The sequence below is a fragment of the Pituophis catenifer genome, unplaced genomic scaffold (assembly GCF_029215685.1).
Source record: "Pituophis catenifer annectens isolate HBS135680 unplaced genomic scaffold, rPitCat1.0.hap2 SCAF_2, whole genome shotgun sequence".
NCBI classification, from domain to species: domain Eukaryota; kingdom Metazoa; phylum Chordata; class Lepidosauria; order Squamata; family Colubridae; genus Pituophis; species Pituophis catenifer.
Genome location: NW_027256882.1, coordinates 213,783,911 through 213,793,150, shown reverse-complemented (window position 1 = coordinate 213,793,150; position 9,240 = coordinate 213,783,911).

Genomic DNA, 9,240 nt, shown 5'->3' with positions numbered 1-9,240 from the left:
CTAAGGATAATATATATGTGTGTATATATATACATACACACACAAACATATATATATATATATATATATATATATATATATATATATATATATATATATGTATGTATATATATATGTATATGTCTATGTATATATATGTATATGTATATATATATGTATATGTATATGTATATATATATGTATATGTGTGTGTATATATATATATATATATATATATGTATGTATGTATATATGTATATATATATGTAGGTCTTTGGTTATTCGGGTCTTCTCCCACGTAAAGACCTACATACAAATACCCGCGAAAACCTGAGAAAACAAATATATATATATATATATATATATATGTAGGTCTTTGGTTATTCGGGTCTTCTCCCACGTAAAATTGGAAGTGTCTTGGCGACGTTTCGACGAAGTCTCGCCAAGACACTTCCAATTTTATGTGGGAGAAGACCCGAATAACCAAAGACCTACATACAAACACCCGCGAAAACCTGAGAAAACATATATATATATATATATATATATATATATATATATATATATATATATATATATATATATAAAATTGTTTATAATTTTGCTTTAGAAAGGAAAGTTCAGGAGCAAAAGCAAAATAATTTTTTAAAGAATATGAAAGGCGGTTTTCTGAAATAAAGGGTTGTCCTTTATAATAAAGGACATTTATAATAAAGGACATAGAGTCACTATGTTTGCTGTACCCACTTATTCTGGGTGGATTTCGGAGAGTTTAGTGCCAGAGAAGGAGTTGTCCTAGCCAATTCTCAGCCATCCCAGGCAAAAAGGGATGGAGGTTTCTTTCATAGATGCTTTTTCCATCAAGGAAAAAAATCGTGGTTTTGCCCAAAACTGATTGATTCTGGTACTGAAGCAGAAAACCTAGAAGCAGAGATGTCTTGCTCTTGTCTGCCTACAATGGGAGATTTCTTTTGACTGTATCTGCCCCACATTTACAGAAGTTCATTGGGTGATTAATTCAGTCATGCTCCCAGGCCTGGCTTGTGAATTTTTTTTTAAAAAAAAATCTACTACATTTTGCTGGACCAGAATAGTAGATTACATACCATAACCTTTAGATAAGAGATCTTCATTCTCAGTGGGTTAATGGAGGTTATTAATAAGCACCTATTTGTATATAGCAGCATTTATTTATTTATTTAGAAAATTAATATTTTTTACTTGCTCACAGAGACTCTAGGCAGCTTACAAGCAATAAAAAACACAGTGTATAAAAATTTAAAAATAAGCTTTAATAGAGGGGTCAAAAAGGTGTTGCAGCTATGTGATAGGGGCTCACCCATTTTATAATGGATATATTAAAAAACACCCATATCTTGCTTTTTGCTACTTCTCCAGACTATATGTCTATATCAGGGGTGTCAAAACTGGCGGCCCACAGTCCGGATGCGTCACGTGCAGGCCACGCCCACCCCAGCTCCGCAAATAGGGAAAATGTCATGAAACATCACGTGACGGTAACGGGATACAGCAAGTTTGACACCTGTGGTCTCTATCTATCTACCTATCTATCATCCATCCATCCATCCATCCATCTCCTGTTGATAGTTGATCATCGAGGAAGAAGTTATCTTCACCTTGGTGTCTTCATTTCGATTCTAATGCTGGTTGCTGTGCTTGTTATAATTTGTTTATTCTTTATATTTAAGCTTAGATCTATCCAAATTATATGTAAATATTAAATATTATAATTCAGTTCATAATATAGACTTTATAACTATACAAAAATTATAAATAAAAATTATATTTTGATAGACCTGAAAAGGGTATCTCCCTGGAGAGGCATTCCACAACTGAAACATCAAAACAATCAATTGCACGTCTCATACATGTAGTCCTCAATTTACGACCCTTTGCTTTGTGACTGTTAGAAGTTATGACCTACCTGAAAAAAGGGGACTTAGGGACCGGATCCAAAATTCCAGTGGTTGGGCTCCCCATACATTCATGTGACCAGTGCCTGACAACACAGCCGCCTTTATGGTGGTTTGCAGTATCCTACAGTCATGTGATCGCATTGTATGACACTTTTGCCAAAATGATCACCACGAAAATCAGAAAATGGTTTTATGACAATAACAACTTATGACCGTAAATGGCCAGGCTTATTTCAGTCATAACTCAAGGACCATCTGCAATGTACTAGATATTTGGAGAACCCAGTCGATCTTCAGATGAAAGATCTTCCAATTGGAAAAAAAAGCAAGTTACTTGTATATAAGTAACTTGCTACCAAATTAAATATTTAAAGAAAACCACCATGTACTTGGCTTGGAAGCATAGAGATTGTCATGGCAACCGTTTTAGACTCTATAATACAATTGTACCTGTTACAATTTTAGGTGCAACATTCTACACTTTGTGATGTTGTCTTCATTTGCTGTCCATGTGGTTTGCATTATACCAAAGAAAGAGGAGAAAAATAGAATAAGTGATAATTCTTTTTTTTACAAGTTGATACTTTTAGTTGATATCATTATGAAAGCAAGTATAAAAAACATAAGCAGAAAAAATGACCAATATTATTTTAGTATCATCTGATGGTTTGATCCTGGCTTTTGAGTATTGTCTAAAGTTAATGCACTGAAAGTTAATGTACTGTTACAGTATTTTTGGAGCATATCTGTTCTTATTTCAATGTAGTGTATCATGGACTCTCAGCCTTTTCACAATTAAAGATGCAGTTATTAGAATTAATGTTATTTTATTCAGAAACGTATTGTAATGTATAATACAGATAGTGCTTCTTATGAATGAGATTTTTCTAGCAACTCACTTATTTAGTAGTAAAAAAGTAGAATAATGAGAACAGTCCTGAAAATAACATCTGTTGGGAAAGGAACTTAAAACTTTTAGTCTGGTAACGATTTTGGATAAAAATAGATGAGTTTATTATGGTGAATCCCTACATCCTCTTCAGTTTAAGAGAAGTAGAATTCAATAGTGGAAGTAGTATGCAAGATGAAACTAGCAAACCGTAGCTTTGTTTTGAGACCATAGTAAAATATTGGATGTAATTTAGGTTTAACGGAGAATTCAGTTACCATTACCAAGGTTTTAAGTAAAACTAAAATGAGGGAGATGTCAGCATGTTTGGAGAAAATCCAAAATGCCAGTGTTTCCATTTAAAAAAAAAGCAATTTTAAGGAAAAACCCTTCCTTTTTAAGTTCCCTGCATCCCAAATTTTATGCGCAAGTATGTTTTAAAAAATAACATTCAGACTGACACTTGAAATGTGGGAGTATGCTTGGAAGGAATGCTTCAGAGCATTTGAAGCATATACTACGACTTTCTTTTGCAGAATTCAGGTGTTAACGTACATTTTTAACCAATATTTTAATTACTATGCGTCCTATTTCTTTTTCTAGAGGGAGGCTTCTGTTATTAGATTATTCAGTGCCATTGAGATCTGTTTCCACACATTCATAAAATTCCTCACATTCATTTAGAGTGTTGTATACTCTGACATTAATGAAAAATCTATGTGATACTACGGTACTAACTCAGAATATGATTTACGAGATTACTCTAGAGGATACTTGCTGAGAATTATTTGCATTTTAAAGTGTGTATACCCCAATCATTATTTGGAAAGATTTCCAAAGCAAATTATGTAAATTCAAATGAAAGAAACAGGATTATGATCCAGAAAAGCATAACTGGAAGCTTCAATTGGTTCAAAATGCAGCAGCCTGCATAGTTTTGTGCAAGCCTCAGTATGCATATGTGTCATCTCAGTGTGCATATGTGTGGGGCTTCATTGGCAACCAGTTTATTTCTGAGTCCAATTCAAAGTGCTGGTTGCTTCCTTTAAGCCCTACATGGCTTGGGTCCAGGTTATTTGAAGAGACTCTCTTTTTGTGATCACATCTACCCAACCCACCAGAGAGTGAGGAGGCAGGGAATGCTACAGGTTCCCGCTCCTAAGCAGGTCTTCCTAGAAGAGCTTAAAAAAAGGGCCTTCTCTGTGGTGGCTCCCTCCCTGTGAAACGTCATTCCTGTGGAGATAAGATTAGCCCCCACTTTGACACTTTTTCCATGGCCCTGAAGACCTTTTGCCAATGAGCCTGGGGACCCGAGAGTGGGATTGAAGCCATCAAGTGGATTGATTGATTGATTGATTGGTTGGTTGGTTGGTTGGTTGGTTGGTTGGTTGGTTGTTGTTGTTATTGCTAGGGGGTTGGGGGAATATTACTTTTTATTGTTTTTATATTGTTTTTTTATCTTTCGTAAGCCACCAGGAGTCACTGAGAGTGAGTTGGGCGGCCATACAAATAAATAACCACAGTTTTTAAAAGGTGAGGAAGAGAAAAGAAAAAGAAGAACCAAACTGAAGCTTCAATTCACTAATTTATAAAATGCTTATCTTGATGAGGTTGGATGGAGACAATGGAGGATTTAAAAACTAAACTTTGTTGAATTCTGAAGACCCAGAAGAATTCTGGGGAGACCCTTCTTCCTGTAGTAATTGGGTATATTGGTATCTACAAGATGTTATTGCAACAGACTGTACTTTTCAAATGCAGAAATAGCAAGCCTAAATTCTTTTACTATTTTACTATTTCCGAAATTGGTGATCACCACCAGAGTCCTGTGGTAAATTTCAACCACGGCTTTAGTCATACATTCAGAAGCCTTAAATTTTATTAAAGTGAAAATTGAAACCAAACTAAACCCATGAAACTCATGCTATGTCAAAAAGAAAACCATAACAAACGAGGAAGCTTGGCAATGTAATTTGAAAATAATAAGAAGTGACTTTAGAAAACTGACTTTTAGACCAACAGCTGAGTGATATAGGATGAATGTGAAACAAAATAAAAGGAGACAGTGCATCTACAACTGTGCCTTTGTGATTCATGTTTCTCAATTTTCTACTACTGTGGCTTACATTTTCAGAGAGAGCCAAGTTCTATATCGGTTGGCATCCAGGTAAAATTTGCTGCTGTCTTTTAGGACAATGTAATTGTATTGTAATTTATATTAATCTAAGTAATGATGATTAATAAGAAGAGAAGCGATGCATTACAAAATATGGAATATTTTGAACAGTTGTAATAACAATAGTTTGCAAAACGTCTTCCCCAAAACTTTTTATACTGGCCAAGTAAGCCATGTATGCAGTAATGTATTAGCCATAACCATGATCTCTTCAACATGTTGGTGAGCCAGGAGACAGTATTCAGTGTAATATGTTTCTGTGCTCTGGCTTTAATGATGTTTCTCAGAGCTGATGTTTTTGTTGGCTGTTTTTTTTTGGAGTCCTTCCCTTTGAAGGCAGATAAATGTCATCAACACATTTTTTAGGCTTCCACATGAATTGAGCATCTGCTAACTAACCATACAATTCTGAAATTAAATCCCTAGATAACTCTTCTGGAGCCATGAGAAATTATTAATATTAAACATGATATTAAATATGACTGAGAGACACTGGAAAATAATGCAACTGAAAAGAGTCATTGAGTGGTGGCGGTGGGAACACTGAAGATGAGTGCAATAAGTTTGCAGACCTACTGCTATTTCTTATCCATTTTTGAAAAATTACGGATAGTAAGAAATCAGCACAATTTGTGCATCCAGCCTGTGATGCTGCATCATTGAATGCTACAATGCAATTATTAATAATTATAATGTAAAAAACCCTGTTGTACATTTGATTCTTCTGTATATCTCCTTTCCACAATTAGACTTGTGACTAATTTGACTTTGATATGGGAATAGATTTTCTTTCCAATCTCCCCAGTCCTAAAAACAAAGTAATTTATTATTTCAATGAGAATCTATTATATGCATTTCCTATTGTGTCCCTTTGGTAGATATTGATTTCATAGAGCACTCCATTTAACCTTGACCAAAGTCTCTTAAATTATGCCCCCCCCCGGGTCATGGCCAAATTCTAGGGCTTATTCAAGTCAAATGGAATTTCTTTGGTGGATACAAAACGGAACATGGAAACAAATGAGACAGTTTCCACCAGCTGTAAAAACACAAACCCAGAAATAAACAAACAAAACGATTATTTGGCTTAAGTGGTTTTAATGCAATTTTCATTAAATTGCAAATCCTGACAAAAGTGGAACTAGAAACTGGGTGTTATATTGAAAGAACTATAACGAAAGTAGTCCAAATGAAGAGTTTGTAAAGCTTGGGTTTGCAAAGAGGAGATGATATGCAGCCTGCAAGACAAATAAACAAACAAGATATGGAGTGGAAATGCTATCTCAGGCATTCAGCAACAACCAAATAGAGATAATGATGCCAGGCACCACAGCCACAAGAAGATAGGGTGAAGATGGCAGGACTGTAATTCACAGCATAGTTTCTAAGAATTGCAGTTGAGTTATTCAAGATCAAACTGGGAAAGGAGAAAGCAAACAAAGGACAGTGTAAGAGCTTTTGGTTATCCAACTTTTCTTTTGTTTTTAATACATTATTACAAGCAGTCCTCCACTTACAACAGTTCATTTAGTGACTGTTCAAAGTTACAACAGCACTGAAAAATGTGACTTATGACTGTTTTTCACACTTATGACCATTGCAGCATTCCCATGGTCACGTGATCAAAAGTCAGACATTTGGCAACTGATTCATATTTATGACGGTTGCAGTGTCCCAGAATCACCTTTAGCAACCTTGTGACAAGCAAAGTCAGTGGGGAATCCAGATTCATTTAACAACCGTGTTACTAACTTATCAACTGCAGTGATTCGCTTAACAACTGTGGGAAGAAAAGTTGTAAAATGGGGCCAAACTTAGTTAACAAATGTTTCACTTAAGCAACAGAAATTTTGGCCTCATTTGTGGTTGTAAGTCGAGGACTACCTGCATTATGGTTGGTTGCAGATTCAGGCAGATGTTTAAACTGGGTTTGGCATTTTTACCCACCTACCGAGCTCTTCCCAAGGACCTGGGATAGGCAGATTTGTTTGATGGTGTTAAAGGTATTGTTGCAGGATATAAGCTGTTTCAAGTAAAGTTGCCTTTTGCAATTGACGGGCCTGATGATTTTGCCAATGCCGATGGTGTTCAAGTGGTGCTCCAGATGTTTTGGGATTGCACTCAAGGCTATTAATAACAAATCATTATTTCTTTGTTATCAGTTTTTGAACGTTTGTGACAGGTAAATACCTTTTTTTCCCCAGTAGTCCTGCAGCTGTTGCCCCTGGTTGTTCAACCAACAGTCCTGAGTCCAGTAGCACATTTGTCACCAGATGTCCATGAATTCCAATACCTAGCATGGTCCTTGTTGACCCAGGTGATGACTGACCCAATAAGGGTTTCTATAACTCATGTCTCATGGATTGTTGTTTATGGGGGAGACCAGTGGTGGGTTGCCCCCGGTTGGTAGTAAAACCGGCAGGAGGCTCCACCCACTGACCCAGACGTCATCATAGGTGATCTGCGCATGCAATGTGAACCGGTAGTAAAGGTAAGTAGAACCCACCCCTTCATCTGACTCCTCTAATGAGATCTGCCCAGTATGATGAACTCTGGAGTAACTCATCTTCCTCAGAGCACATAAGCCCCACAATCCCACTAGGGCACAAGCTCCACCACTACTTTAAGATAGTACCTGTCATCATCATCATCATCGTCACTACCACCACCACCTTTGGAGGAGCAATTTGTCTAAGTGACCCACAGAAGAACAATTGGACACGTAAGAGATTTCTAATATTTTATGCAACATAGACTTAATAAAACTCATAGATCAGCATTTTGTTGTATTGTCTTCGGCTCATCAGGGTGTAAATGGACTTCAAGGTAATTTTTAATCTATATGGAAATTAGATGCTATTACTGAGCCACCATGCAAATCAGTCAACATGGGAAAGGGAAGGAAGCATCATTTGTTGAACAGTCACCTGCAGATGGAGATGAATTGGATTTATTTTAGGAATGCTTTTGATGAATCTGTTAACACAGTGATACAGCTTTCACATATACATTTGTCTCTCAATGTGGAAATGGCAGCTGTTATTTATGATTTTTCATGCTATGTTCATTATATCCTTTCAATTGATGCAGTTTAGGATTAGACTCCCTATAGAATAAGAATAGTAACAGAATAACTTTATTTGCCCATTTCCCCTTTAGATATTTGAGAAAAGCTGCTGGAATGACCAGACGATAAAGAATTGGCATTGAACCAATCTTAAAAAAGTGATTTGCTCATCTGGAGAGGATGTCTTGAGATTCCATACTGTATAAAGCATATACAAAAAGAGGAGAAGTTCAAAGAACATGGAAGGACATGGAAGAAGATGGAAGGACAACATCAATTAACAATGGTTAAGACGACCAGAAGAGCAAGAGCCAGAACAATGGTTAAGACGACCAGAAGAGCAAGAGTCAGATCTCCTTCAATACCCAAACTGGTGGAGGAGGAGGAAGAGGAGGGAAAAGGGGAAAGGGAGGGGAGGAAAGGGAAGAAGAGTAATAGTAATTGTTGAATATGCAAGTAGGAGTGAGTCTTACATCAGCCTTCGCTCATTGGGAGGGGTATTGAATATGCAAGTAGGAGTGAGTCTTACATCAGCCTTCACTCATTGGTTTGTTTTCCTGCCGGCGGGAAAATGAACAAGCGTCAGTGGCTGACAGGCTGGACAGCTCCCGGTAAAAAGAGCTACTGCCTCAGGCAGTCCTCAGTTCGTAGTTTTTTTTTTTTTAATTTGATTTATATGCCGCCCTTCTCCAGAGACTCAGGGCGGCTTACAATGCGCTAAGTAATAGCCTTCATCCTTTTGTATATTTATACAAAGTCAGCTTATTGCCCCCACAACTGGGTCCTCAATTTACCTACCTTAGAAAGGATGGAAGGCTGAGTCAACCTTGAGCCTGGCAAGATTCGAACAGGCAGCTGGTCTTAATAACAGGGTGCTTTAGACCACTGTACTACCAAGGCTCTTATTATTTGTAGTTATTTGTTGTTATTCCCTGTTGCCTGAAATAAACAGTTATTTTACTTCACTATAATCGTCCTGCCTCTCTTTTCGTGTCCGGACTTAACAGTAATAGTAGGAAGAAGGAGAATTAGGAGGAGGAGGAGGAGGAGGAGGAGGAGGAGGAGGAGGAGGAGGAGGAGGAGGAGGAGGAGGAGGAGGAGGAGAAGGAGAAGGAGAAGGAGAAGGAGAAGAAGAAGAAGAAGAAGAAGAAGAAGAAGAAGAAGAAGAAGAAGAAGAAGATGATATTTCAAT